This window comes from Diadema antillarum, unplaced genomic scaffold, assembly GCF_040938485.1.
Source record: "Diadema antillarum isolate AM-2024a unplaced genomic scaffold, OU_Dant_1.0 scf00000020, whole genome shotgun sequence".
Lineage (NCBI taxonomy): Eukaryota > Metazoa > Echinodermata > Echinoidea > Diadematoida > Diadematidae > Diadema > Diadema antillarum.
In genome coordinates, this window is record NW_027270909.1 from 5,662,098 (window position 1) to 5,677,883 (window position 15,786).

The window sequence follows — 15,786 nt, forward strand, 5'->3', positions numbered from 1 at the left end:
CATATTATGCAAGAGGCCCAGATTATACGTGGAAATGTTTGCATCGCACTAGCTCACATTGCAAACGTAGGTTTCAACATTTTCGGTGTTCCAATCTGAAACCTAGAAGCATTGTTTTCATGGAAACACTGTATTTTTATCATTATGGGAGCTAATTTGCATACTATGCAAATGAGGCCCAGATTATGTCATGGAAATGGTTGCATCGCACTAACTGACATCGTAAACATAGATTTCAACACTTTCGGTGTTCCAGTCTCAATCCTAGAAGCATCGTTTTCATGGAAACACTGTATTTTTATCATTAGGCCCATGGGAGCTAATTTGCATATTATGCAAATGAGGCCCAGACTATGTACATGTCATGGCGAATGCATCGCTCTAACTGACATTGTAAACATTTCAACACTTTCGGTGTTCCAATCTAAAACCTGAAAGTATAGTTTTCATGGAAACACTGTATTTTTATCGTAATGGGTGCTAATTTGCATATTATGGAAATTTAGCCACTATGCCCCACTGGATTTCTTGGGACTTTGAGTAAGGTGTTTAGGATCCCATAACAAGTAGCACTGCAGTGGAATTTCCTACTGCAATTAGTATAGTGGGTAAAACCCTATTTTGACTGGACTAATGTGATCTATGACAAAATGTGTATCCAGTTTCTGTTAACAGTGCTTCATTTCTTTCAGAAGTACAATATTTGTTGCAGTAGTCTATCGAGTATAATGAGCTTGCTTTGGTATCGTACAGAAATCCATGCAAGACCCGTTTCACCGACATTGATTTCAGTGAGATCAGTGTCAATTAGTGTTTTCAGTTTCACTTAGCAAGTCCTCGTGACTGAAACATAATCAAAAAAGTGAGATAGCGAGACTGAAACCAATGAGAAGTTTGGTGAAACACCCTACAGGACTGTAAGAAAGGAACAGCCATGAACTAACAAGGGGGCTGAAGTGGAGGAGGGTCTCATCTTATGAGAAATTGACTTAATCTATGTTCTATGCCTAATTGGCTTGAACAAAATGTCAGATTGTCTTATGATTGTGCCAAATGCAAAACGAAAAACAACAAAAAAATCCAGCTACTGAGATGGAATATACATAATACACCACTAATATGAAAATTGTGATATCTGGACAGCTGTGTTATAATGGCTACAGGCAAATTTGAGTGTAACCATGGTACCTTTGGTCTCTCACAGGTTAGGTCTCAACTCTAGTCAATTAGATTTACATACTTATATAAATTTAGAATGGTGTTTATCATTGAGAGGGCGTTGCATTTTTTGTTTGAGAAAAAAAAATGTTTTCAGCATAAAGTTGCCATAGAAATGACCTAATTTGGGATAAGATTTTTTGAAAAGAGGTCACAAATGGGCCCAATTTTGTTTGAAGAAAGCCAGGAAATAAGAAATACATACACTGGCAACTTATCTGATGATTATAATGTCAGTTGTATAATAAACACTTGAGATATCCTAAAATTCCCATTGATTTTTTGTTTGTTTGTTTGTTTTGGGGTGGCCATATCGATGACGTCATTTTGAACATGTTCCGACGCAGAAATTCCTAGTAAATTTTACTGGTAACTTTGTTAAGACATATACTTTCAAAAAAATTACAAAATTTGTTTGTTATACGATAGTTGCCAGTTGACCCCCAAATTCAGCCTCAATCCGCTGGCCTATCGGGACCGAACGCTCTGTTGGCTGAACACCGTACTCGATTTCCGCAGGACGGCCGGGACGTTTCTCGGATTTGATCATGCGCAGAAGCAAATTTTGCACATGATACGCTCAAATCCCGCGGCAGCGTTGTGCTTGCAAAAACTCCCATTTATCATGAAAATGCATAACCAAGGAGTTACCAATGTAGGATATTTTAACTCTTGTCATCTGAGAAATTTTAGAAGTAGAACCTATTTGCGAAAGTGACAGCTAGCTGTGTTGCCCTTTAACGTGTGCTTCTTCTTCTTCTTCTCCTTTTTGTGATCACAATGTTGGAAGTATGCAGCAGTGCTGTTTGTCGTGTAGTACGGGGTAGTGTAGCTGACAGTTAAGAGGTCAAGTCGGCATAGAATTTGCCTCAACAGATTTGCGAAATAGCAGCGCTTTTAAATTGCCTATTAAAAGGTGTATTCTGAATCTGAATTGAAGCCTTGTATCAGAGGAAACCACGCATAACAAAACCTTGAACAATGAAATGTGATCTTCCTGCTATTAACTGGTAGATAATCAAGCAATCATCATTCTTTCTTTGCCGTTGACTGCAGGAATCAGTGGTGGAATGGGGCGATACTGTTGGAGAATCGGCATTGTGTCTACTCATTTGTAAAACAATTTTTCATTTCCCTTTTGTGTTCATGATTTGCCACGACAATAGAACCACAGTCAAGGGCGCTAATTACATTTTTTTTTCTCTTACAAGCTATCGTTACTAAGTTAAAAGGTGAATTTTATGAAAGGTTGAAGGGGTCGCGAATCGGTTCTTCTGATGATCGTTTACCTGTACAGAAGGGCAGGAATACTCCCTTCAAAGGCATCCGGTTGTGATAACAGAGTGATAAATGACTCTTTTTTTCATCCCCCCCCCCCCCCCCCCCCCATCAAGACCCAGGTCATTCGAAAAAAGGTCCATATCACAATGTAAAGAATATTATGTGCGTTTAGTATATGTTTAGGCCAGTTCTTGTTGCATAGTAGGCATGTGATGTTTTTATAGCGTTCCCTAATAAGTAACTTTAGCGAGAACCCGACAACCTTTCCATCAAGAAGGGAAAGGATTTTCAATTTATTAAAAAATAGCATAGCTTAAAGAAATCAAATGCCATGTGAATGAGACAAGTATAATATATCCACATGACCGATTGCAATCTCTTACTTTGGGTATTATGATCACCTGTATTTACGCGTTTTGCAGTTTGTTGTTTTTTTCATTGATGGAACTTTGCCTCTTTCTTTTCTTTCAGCAATTGCTCGTGCATAATAAAAAACGTAAAGCAGTCTGTTATCGCACAGTTTATACACTATAGTGTCACATTTGATTCGGTACTTAAAAATTGGTCGGGTGACGCTAAATGTTTTAGTCGCGCGATGATACTACGTGGCATTTTGGTTGTTAGTTTTCGTCTTATCACTCCAAAGCATTTTGTCTACGATTACACAGGTATCTATATCGACGAGACTTAATTGATGGTTTACAGAAATTAATGATCATGAATTCAGTAAGGATTATTCAAATGAAGTCATGAATTCGCTTTACCCGTTACGGCTAGTCTAACAACGATATTGTTGAGGTAACCACACCTTTTTTGAGCTGAAACTTTCGACAGATATTGCATACGGCAATATCTTTACTGACCTAAACACAAGGTTTCTTCGGTTATCAGTTTCCCCTAATATGGTATTCCAATAATTTCGACTGCGTTTTGAGCTCTTACCTAGCTATTTTCAAAACAGCTATCACCTTTTAGTAGTTCGATTAATGAACGAGTGTTTCGGATTCATAACCAACATGCGTAATCGCATATCCAAACAGTTACATAGACTGCCGATAACAGTGGAAAATTTTAATGCCTATTATAGTGATTATAGCACAAAGTTAATGAGTACCAACTGTTTTCAGACAAAGAATATCTGACTGATGTAGCTACGAAAATGGCACATGGTTTGTCTACGTAACCGCTTCAAGCAGAATGAAGTAAAAAGGAATGGAATATACTTCGAATATTAATACGATGCTTTACAACGCATTTCACTGTATTTAGTAATGTGTGGTTGCATTGCTGTGCGCTTTACGGACTGACGAACGGAAAATAAAAGGCAGTGGGATGATTTTAAATGCTATCACACAACACAATAAAACTGCTTTTCAAGTATGCAATGTAATGTTTTTAGTATGTGGTTGAAACTTTCAAATTTTGAGAGGTAAATGAAACTCATTAGATCGCCTAGTGGGATATTATGAATAGATTGATTTCGTGGAAACGCTGAGTTGAAAATGGTGGAAAGTGCATTTGCGTTATAATAAACATAAACTGACCCAGTTGAAAGAAAAAAAATCAATTTCTAAAACCTTATGTTCAGTAAATAATGGATCTGTATGGAAACGTGGTGACGCCACAAATAATGAGAATTGCCCTTTTTGTAATAATAGTTTATCTATAAAGTTTGATGGGCACAACCCCATGCTAAAATTGCGTAATTAAGATAAGGTAATGATTTATCAAAGAAAAATACGTCAACAAAGAGGACAATGGGATGTGAGATTTACGTTTGTTAATCATACCAAAATTACGAGAAAATATCTTACTGATATTACTGATATGAGGCCTCAACATAAGTTGACCGTCCACCGTTATATCGAGAAATTGTGTGTGAGATACACGTTCTAAATGAGCGTCATCAAAAATGATATCTGTAAGTAAAACTTTTATAGACTTAATAAAGATCATGGTTGAGTGATGATTTATTACTGCTAGCCACAGGATCTTTTTTTTTAAAGTTGGAGTTAACATGGTGTACTAGTTAATTGAGTTTTGCTGGAAAAAGAAAATATTTGAATCATCAGCAAAAAAAAAAAAAGATATTAGGAAAATATGTCAGATGATCTTCGAAAGTCATTAATGTAAATAATGAGAAATAAACGTCGTGATAAACTATAGACCATATAGGGACGACATATTTAATGACTTCGAGGCTTCAGTTGTTTTTATTCAAATAAATGTATTGTTTTTGGTTTTGCAGGTAACTCAAGATTTATGGATTGAAGGCATTGGAGAAGTCCAGGAAGATGCCAAGAAGATGAAAATTTTTATGTGTGGTGTGAGCGGCGTTATCAATAAACTTAAAAAGATGTACATTGTGCTGCGCTTCCGACGAAACCCAAATTAGGAACTTGAACAAAACAAAAACACCCAAAAACATTATGATGATTAATAAAGGCAATTGTTCTTGTGAAAATAATTGATATTTCCCCAAACTTTATAGATACGGATGAAAATAAAGAAATAAGTCTATAACTACTTATATTAAAACTACCTCTATTTTTTGATAAAGGGAAACCTTAGCAATTTTCACAATATCAGGAAAAACACCATGTAATATGGAGTTACTAAAAATGTAAGAAAGTGGAGCAGCAATTGGAAATATCATTCCTTATAAAAGAAAATTACGTGTATCATCATAACCGGCACTTCGTTTATTAATCATTGCAGTAGCAACATCTATTATTTCATGTTTCGTAGTCGGAGCAACAAAAAAAAATGGACCTGAATTAACCTAAAATTTTGTATGCGTATCAGACTGTGATATTTCTTTTACCAGATTCTCTCAAGTTATTGAATAATAATAATTAAAAATATTGGCTCTGTTACCGGGATCTTTACAATGTTATTATTAAATCTTGTAATGTTTGATTTACATATTATATATATATATATATATATATATATATATATATATATTCATGGCCTGCTATCTTTCGTGCATTCTTTATTTATATGACGTGTTACAACATTTACAAACATTTAACACCTTTGATCCTTTATAGTTCAAAAACAATACATCATGTAACACTAACATTGATATGAACAATAGCTGAATAGTATACAATTTGTTGGAGGTAATTTGAAACTACAAGCATGATTAAGTTTCGTTAAATTCAACATTAATTTTCAGTTTAATAGGTTTCACCTTTTGCTCTATTTTCAAGCCAACTATAACTTTGCACAGGGGTTATTACTGTGTGTAGTTGTTGATATCCAAACAATGGTCTTGTACAATGGCCAGGATTGGAATGCTCCATTACATATTCATGAGGAATTCCACTATTACAGCAAGTTTTTATTCATTCTGAAATGTGCTGTTTACAAGCGCATGGAAACATGTGCTTACTTTTTTCATGTGCAGGTATTTCACCTTGTGTCATGAATTCAGACAAGCAGTTCTCAAGGCAATCCACGTGAATTAATAAAGCATTCATGTGCCTTGCAGCAGAGTTCTGAACAGGTGGTAGCCATGTCCATAATTATTGTTCAGAGTCATTGTAAGCACACAATCATATACACATCATTGGTTCCTGTGTAAAATCCAAGTTTTGTACAGTGGGTTAAAATTTGATCCAAATCTGGAACCTAAGACTGAAATAAATCTTGGATTTCATGAAACTAGCATTGGCTTTCATATTCAGACCACCTTCAACTAAATTGTACACTGTTCGGCTATTCTCATATCAATAACAGTTTAATCTGATCTATAGTATTTGAGGTATTAAGAATCAAGAGTGGGAATTTTTTTTAACACCTAGTATGTTTCTCAATGGTATAATACTTCCGTTTTTCCAATCGTATGACCTTAGTTAAAATATTCTGTTACGATGCATATTCATATTTTTGACTTCTCGGTTTTCTTCATTTTAAACTTATAACACAACCTATTTTTCCTAGTGATTGAACGGAAATCCATGGAAATTTTTTTTTGGGGGGTGTTGTACGATTATCTGATTTATCTTTTAATTTTGGAATATGATTATCTAAATGTTTATTAATTGTCTCCATGAAATTATCAATTATTCAATTACAACATCATTATCACAAACACTAGACCAATCTTTTTATATCAAAGGATCTGTGAGAGTCTTTACTCCTATTCAGGCATGTAAGAAGTTCGTTTTAGTGATTCTTTTTGAAGGCAATAAAAAAGGGGAAGGAAAAGGGTGCTGTACAAAGTAGGCCTTATCCTATCAGGAACAAGTGATGTTTACTGGCCGAGGATAAAGCTAGCACCAAGACTGGCTAAATTTTCCGGAGTGGTTCTACGTCTAAATGAAAGGAGATTTATTAACCGAATGCTTGAAATCACAACATGTTATGTTATAATTGGGAAGTGATTCATCATATCAATTAGAATTATATTAGACTTAAAAATGTGTATACAATTAATAATTCGTATCATGTCATTCCAACCCAATATCTAAACAGAATCCAACGACTGACTTATTTATGGCTACGTTCACGGTAGGCTGATTTCATTGCCTATAGACCATGGTAATTCCAGATTCTTGTATGCATTTCTCAAACAATAATGACATTCTTTCGGATCAAAATACTTAACAAGGCACTATTTCCCGGCCGTTTTTATGCATGTTATGTAAAACATGTTTATCATTTCGGGCTGAGAGATTATCTGCTCTCAAACATTCGAATACATTCTATTATATTCGAATATATTCGTTTCATTATGATTGCCTGATTCTTTCTATCCAAACATACCATTTCCCTCACCCTTACATCATGTTGTAGCTGGATATATTATTGTTATTAGAAGTAGTAATAGTACTAGTAGTAGTAGCAGTAGTGGTTAGAGTAGTAGTAGTAGTTGTTGTTGTAGTATTTCAAATGGTATCCATGCTTGATCAGGATGGTCAATGATGACAGAGCAGGTGGTATCTTGAAAAGTATCCTCAGAGTTTGACATGCTATTTACAACCCCAGTATTTAGGGAGGCTATAAGTCCCTCGACTTCGTCTGAGGAATTATAACCTCCCTCAATAGCATTTCAAACCCTTCGGGTTTAACATTCGGTATGTTCCCTCCCCCGCCAGTCATCATCCATTAAAATGATATGAAGGGGTCTTTCTCACTGTTCTACTTGATTTCCCAATGTACAATTCAACCTTCGTGCTTACCTGGCTTTTATTCAAATTTAAACTCATTCGTTTACTTCTCTGATATTGAGGCACAAACTATATACTAGATATCAGACATTTTGTATATACTTCTTTCATTTGCCTCTACATGATTTTGATTTCTGTATCTGTATGTCATATCTTACAACTGTTTTACCTGTAACATTTCTACTTCTCATACATGTATTATACAAGGAATCTACTTGATTAATTATATAACGTCGTATCTAGGGATTAATGTTGTCAATAATGTTGGCAATAATATTTGCAAAAAAAGAATATGAATATAAATATTTATCTATTGCCAATAATATTGGCAATAGATATTATAATTATGATTATATTATGATTCGTCCCTGAAATATTTGCATACAAATTAAATATCATGCAATGCGGACAGACTTGTCTGTTGCAGTGTACTGAGTACTATCCAAGGTATCCCTGATCAGTTGATGTTCAAAGGAGTCAAGAATGTTTACGCTATGTGACTTGGATGAATCCTGTGACCCTTTCTTTAGCATCTATCATACTTTTGTCTCCCTTATATCTTGACAGTTATTTTTGATGTATGTTGATTTGATTTATTCACGAAATGCATAACTATATGTATAATATACACAAATATATGGACTGTCTCTATACATGAATTGTGCCTTTTTCTATGTGTGTGTGTGTGTGTGTGTGTGTGTGTGTGTGTGTGTGTGTGTGTGAAAGGTCATAAGCTATTCAAAACTTGACCAATTTGTAATTTTATTGCCTCTCGACAAGGACGCGATGGCAAAAAATGAGAGTATCTCAATATGTTTGTTTTTGGTTTCGACGTTTAGGTTTGTGACAAGGTCCTACCTCCCTGGCCCTACAAGCATAATGATTGCATAATGACTATACGCTTGAAGACAATTATTCATTCAAGCGTATGGCACAGTGCGCCTGGTTGATTCCGCCAGTCACCTGAGCGAACCACGAGGGGTCATTCGCCCGTTTTCTTGTAGTTGCTTGCTTGAAAACAAACACCCTATATAATACATGCTGACACTTTTCAGTATAGCCATACGTTATTTTCTTTAAATAATTGAAGAAAATCAATATCTTAATCACTTCGGGTTCATCTCCATAAAGCTGCTCTGATTGCTTTCCAGCACAGTTCTAATTTCCGTGACCGATACTACACTGCAAAAAGTCCGGTGTTAAATAGTGAACACCGAGCTGGTGTTAAATTTTCGGTGCTCATTTATGGTGTTAAATTAACACCTCCGGGTGTCATTTCCAAATTTCAAACTGTTTTTTGAAGAGTTTCTTAGTAACTGCACTTCTTGTTGATTTTTAATTTAAACAAGACGATCAAGAATTTTACATCAAAATACTAGATTTTTGAAAAAATGTGAAAATAAATTTGCACCAAAGTAACACCAGCTGGTGTGGTCTCTTATTGAAGCTGGACGGGTGTTAAACCATTGATATTAACATCAACAAATATCAAATCAACACCATGTGGTGTCATTTTTGAATCAACACCAGTACAGTGTCAAAATAACACCAGCTACATTGTCAAATTAACACCACGAAGTGTCAGGTGAACACTTTTCAACACCATCACAGTGCATTTTTAACACCTGTGGGTGTGGTCCTTTATTGAAGTTTGATCGGCGTTAGATTTAACACCCGTGGTGTTAAATCTAACACCGATGTTTTTACAGTGTACATGTTGACTAATTTGATATTTGATTTTTACAGATTGGAAAACTATACATAAGGCGTGCAATGCTATAAAGTGAAAGTCGAATTCTGAGAATGAATTCCTGTTACAGCTACACCTGCAACTCGTAACCCTCTGTGGGATTTCAGTATCTAGTCTATAGCCACAGAAAACCAAAAGAGTGATGGGATGAGTGTCTTCAACATCGGGTGAATACTAAGCAACGCCATAGTTGTTGAACTCCGCCTCTGAGCTTCCCGGGTAAACCATAGGTATGGATTTCATCTCGACGTATTCTTGATCATTGATCGGCGTCCTGGAACGATGGAGCGGAATGATTCAGGTTGTCCGCTGGTTGTCTGCCGGGCGTGGAGACGATCATTGGAGGCGCCAAGCTTTCTCGGCTTGGGAAGGTGTTCCTCTTTTGCGCGGATAGTTTTGGCTCTGCGTTGAGTGCCTGATACGTGTTGGTAGTCAGTTGGACATTGACGCTCTCAGCACCTACTGGTTTGCTTATATTGACTGAGCTACCTTGTCCCCTCCGTCTCCTCAGCCATTTATACCATATCACGAACAGCAGAATCAGGACGGATAACAGTACCACAGCAGCGCTTAATGAGATGACGTCTGAAAAGGAAAGGTAAAAAAAAATATTAAAAAAGGAAAGGTAAAAAAAAATATTAAAAAAAGGAAATCAAGGCATAAAATAATATTCATTGCCTTATTTAATGTTTCTATCAAAACAATAATCACGAATGTGTATATATATATATATATATATATATACAATATATATATATATATATATACAATATATATATATATATATATATATATATAACATGCATATAATTATTTATGTATAATATAGGCCCTATATAAATAATGATATATATACAATAATATAGATGGAAGAAATATTGTGCAACTTGGTGTCGGAGGCATTGTATAGGCGTAAGAGAATGTTACTGTTCCACCGATCCAAACGTAGGTTCTTCTTCCTATCTCCTTGAATTAATTCGACCTTTCAGCCCTATAGACCTTCCTCAAGATCTTCAAGTCATAAGATATCGAGCCTACAGTGTGCTGGTTACGGTGATTTTGTCAGTGATAAAAATAGAAACATTAAAAAAAATCATCTAACAGCGTCTACACTATACAGGGGCGGGTCCAGGAATTCTGTAAGGGGGGGGGGCGCAACTAATATTTCCGGCGCCACTTCCTCGTTTCATTTTTTTTTTTCTTTTCTTTTTAACGAAAAATAAAGGGGGCGTGCGCCGGTTGCGCCCCCCTCTGGATCCGCCACTGCTATGGTTAGCGCGTGTCTCACTTGACCCCTACACCACAGACTCTCAAACAACGTGGACATGTGTTGTGATCAAGAATTCCTTGTTGAAGCATGGCATCTTGTATTCAATCAATGCTCACGAAATGCATGCAGAAATTTTGGTAATCAGTGTTGATGAATGAATTACTTACACCTGTACGTTCTAATTCAGTCTAAAACACATACATTGTAATGACATAATTCAGATTCCAAGTTGCCCAAGGATTCTATTCATTTTAAAGTCAGTGGCAAATACACAGACAGTCTAATTTGACCTTTGTTTTGCACATGCGCAAATCACAACCGTGAACTCCCTTATTCGTTGTGTGAAAACAGAGCAAGTTTACGTACATTCGGATATAACAATAGAGAAAGTCACACATACATGGCCTGATGTATGATTTGACTTAGAGGGCGTGTATGAAAGAAAGAGGGCTTGTGTGTGTTGCGGGAGGGGGGGGGGTTCTTGATAACAATGATGACACTAGTGTCATTATTGTTGTTATTAACACTCCCCCCCCCCCCCCCCACACACACACACACATATACACAAATAACAGTATACCCGAGATTATTCCATAGTTCAAAATGAATCTTCAGAATGGTCAGAAATATGGCCGCGGTATCAGACCCCTGAACTTCAAAGGGGCATTTCTTTCTTTCTTTTTTCCATCCACAGAAAACTTACAGCTCTTTGGAGAGTTACTGTAAAATATAGCCCATTGGAAGGCTAGATCTCTTCCTTCTGGGAAATACAAAAATAGTTGATAGCTGTACAATCCGGCTCCATACTAACCTGCTGGGTACTCATCAGAGGTCTTCCTTTTAGAGCTTACTGCAGATCAAACACAAAAAGATATTCAAAATGGCCGTCACAGAGAATTCTAAAGAGACTCACATCATGGGAACGGCAGTAAAAGATAAGAATTTTGAAAAAGCAAACCCTGAAGATACCAACACGATCCATTAAAGCTTTGATCTTTCTGTCTTCATGGGATATTCCTGCTTAAGATATAATATTCATTTAAGTAAAATCGTATTTTGTTTTCATAAAATGAACGAAAATGATAAGAATAATATTTTTCAAAAGCTATCGTTTATAAAGCATTATTATTATGTAAGGCATCGAACGACGATCATTAACCAAATACACACAAAAAAAAATAATAATTCCACAGATCATTCATTTTTGCATTATTATTAGAGGTTTAGTAATGACATTTTTCTTGCCTAAGACGGGTGACTATTTGTGGCCACAAACATTGACACAGTTTGATATTTCCGATATTTTATGACAAGTACAGTCCTTATTTTGTAACGTGCAATGAAAGTCTTATGACGTATTGTGCAGAATATCATAAGATTAAACAATCTTTTTCAGAAAGAGAAGGCAAAGTTGTTGAGGAGGAGACTTTTCAATTGGTATGGGAGTGACTGTATTTAGAATGAGGAAAAATGATTACATGTATTTAGATTGTTGTGAAATTATCTAAATGTATGTCAGAGTGCAATGATAATTATAGCAGGTTCTCTGTAGATAAGGTGATAGGATCATGTCATTGTGAGTAGGCCTATAACCGCATCCTTACAACCTGGTAATGTACCCGGATCTCCTTTCATCTTCAGTGCAGTATTCAAGGATAATTAATAGCAGCTCAGTGGAAGTGCGATCCATTCTATAAAGTCTTAAGTCAAAGTTCCTCATTGTTTGCCTTCTAAAGCATACAAACTTACTCAAGAAAGATTAATAACATTTCACCCTGCAGAAGAGACAATAACAAATGCTATATGTCATCGATACGGGTTGAATTGAACATTAAAGACATGATGTAAACATATAAAAGGAGCGCGATGTCAAAGCGATACATAGGAGAATTAACCTCAAAATGTTGGTAGATTCATTGAGTACAGAAATTTCAGTCTAAACACATCAGGAAACTTGTAGAAAAATCGAACAGTCTGTTCAAAAGTTGTGGATTTTTGCTCGATGAAGTTTAAAGTCCCTTTGATATGATTTACGTGAATTACAAAAAAAAAATCAACTTAATAAACAAAACGATTGGTAAACTTTTATACAGGTCAGCATGCATATGATACTGGCTAAATATTTTCATAGTGTTGGTGTGTGTCTTGTGATGTTATATTTGCTTGTCGACCCAAGACGGCAGGAGAGATCGCAAAACAAAGTGACAAAGTGGGGTGTAAAGGGCGATCATCCCGTGGGCATTTACCCTGAATCCTTCCCCTGGCCATAATCCTAATCCTAATCCTGAACCTTATCCTAACCCTATTAAAACCCAAACTCATAACCCTAAACCTAACCCTAACCCTAATCTTTACTCCAACCTTACCACTAACCATGCAGCATTTAGCCCGGGGGATAATTGCCCTGATACGGACAAAGTGGTCAAAGTCTCTACAAAGGAGCTGGAGGGAATCTGCTTTCAATTGTAATTATCTATCAATATGTGCTTTACCTATATCAGATTGTTTTTTTATGAGAGAATACTGATTAAATTTATTAACATATTATCAACCGCTAAATTAAAGCATAACCAGGATCTTGTGGTTGCTATTCATCCGTCATTTCACGCGATTTTTTTTCGAAAGAAATTTTTTATTCCAATTACACGGTAAAACAAAGACCAAGTTCAAGTCTAAAGAAGAGGAAAACCATGCTGGTTTTGAGACACACATGCGTCTTACCACTATAGACGGAGAAGTGAAAGAATCCACCACACAACTTGAATGACTTGGCACTATTTCCCGAGCACGGCATGCCACAGAGTCTGGCTGGCTCTCTGTCTGATTCCTTGCATTCCAGTTCGCCGCAGCTACACAGGTGACTGATGGCCAGTCCAGCATTCTGGAACCCTCCCTTTGTACATTTGGCGACACATTTTGCGATTGTCATGTTCTCGTCTTTGAAGATGAAACGGTCGCGATAACAATTGAAGCTGAAGCAGCCGAGACAGGTGGAAGCTACATACACATACACAAAATGAATAAATAGATGAATAAATACATGGGTATGTTAATGTCATTTCTATTGAAAAAAAAAAATCACATGTGTATGAATAAATGTGATCCTCAATGTGAAATTTTCTGTTAAAGTGGATGCATTAAAATGAAACCACAGCGCCATGTTTACACAGTCTATCAAAAATTATCCTGAGTGACAACGCCTCTACCATTTTGAGTGAAAAGATAGCATCGAATCTCAGGATAAAATGGAAATATACATTCAATTGTGAACAGATATTTTTGGGTATTTTAAAGTTTCAGAGATTTATATTTTTTTTTAATGCGAAGTATGTTTGTCATGAATAAGTCATAAATCTTATCCGTCATCCAAGGATCCACTTCGGGTGACCCGTTCGTCAAATTTCATTCTTTGGAACTTTTTTTGACAGTGACATTTGGTTTGCCGAAAAAAAAAATGAGGAAAAGAAAAGAGTAACATGAAAGAAAATTAATACAATTTCACAAACTTATGCGATAAAGTAAGACATACTAATTTTGTGACGCTTGGTATAAAGTATGCTAATTTGCTTCATATGCAAGATGCCAAGTGCTGCGACTAAGAAGAGAGGAAAGTATTGAAAAAAAATGAAAGAAACGAATAAAACATTAAACTAATTTTAAATTCTTGATGAAAGTGTGACAATTGTCAAAGGGTGAGTTTTCTATCAAATATTGCATAAGGGCATAAACTTGAATTTCAGTGATGCTATACATACTGGTATCCCTAGTTCTATTACTGCCAGTTGATAGACATGTTTTTGTTTTAAGAAATAGGTGATATTTTGGTGGCCACCAAAACATATAATTTCTCAAAACGTGGTAGCCCGAAATCTATATCTGGTTGCCCTGGGCGTAATTTTGTGCATTGCCTTTTATATGGTAAAAGTTTTGGTTAACTGCACCGAGGAAACTGAAATAGATATGGTACTTTCTTTTCTCCTAAAGACGAAGTAGATAAAATGGATGAGTAACTTGTTCCGTGCAGACCGTTCTATCATTCCTTCTCATAAAATGTTCTGAAATGTTTATATGATTTATATAATTCATATAATTGAATATTTTTCAAACCCAACTTCACTCTTTTAACAGATATTTTAGCAATTGTTTTATCATAACATTAATTCAACTTACCTTCTGATCAGACTTTCTATTTATACCGATATATAATTCAAATGATTCAAACTTTATTTTCTTTTTTTTTTCTTCAACAGATTGTACAAAAGTTATGTGAAATTTCACCTGCGTGCCGTTGGAAGTACACTGTACACACAGCCAGCCAGGTATAACAACATGTTCATGTCTATATGATCAGTACAAAAAAGAGACATACAATCCTATTTATACACTCTGCGATTGCCATATACAATCCCCTGAAATAACCACAGCTAAAACATTAATGCGACGGTAAAATGTCATCTCACCGTTTGAGAGATTGATGTCTTCATGTTCATAGAGGCACGATATTGACGGATCCTCTGCTGATACGATCCTTGATATAAAGCTTTGAGTAAACAGAAGTAGAGAAATATCCTGCAAGCTCAGTTTCCACGGCATTTTAATATTTTCCCAGCTTTCTTCACAGAGCAAACTGCATAAGATATGTCGTTAGGCAGGGCTTCTAAAATGAGTGTGCCATGCCTTCCCTTCGTAGTTCTTACAAGTATCAGTCATAATGGTGGTGGCAGTCCATGATGTGTTTCCTTCTCGTTTTCTAGGCATATATCAATACCCGGAAGTGTTGGTAAAGTTTGGCCCTAGTATATGGGACAGAACGTCATTAATCAAACACGCATGAAATCCGTTTGGCATGTTTGGCGGAATACAGGTCATATGAAAGGCTACATCCATGGGTTCAATGTTTTTAGATAATCATTTAAGACTGTGCAAATGAATTATGTTTATTTCACCAGGCGTTAAAATGCAAGTAGTTATCCAAAGTTTCATATGTATAAATGACAGTGTCGACCATAATTTGAATCGACATATTTTTTTTAAATTTATTCATTCATGTATTTATTTATTGGTATATAAAGACTGATCAGCAGTACTCA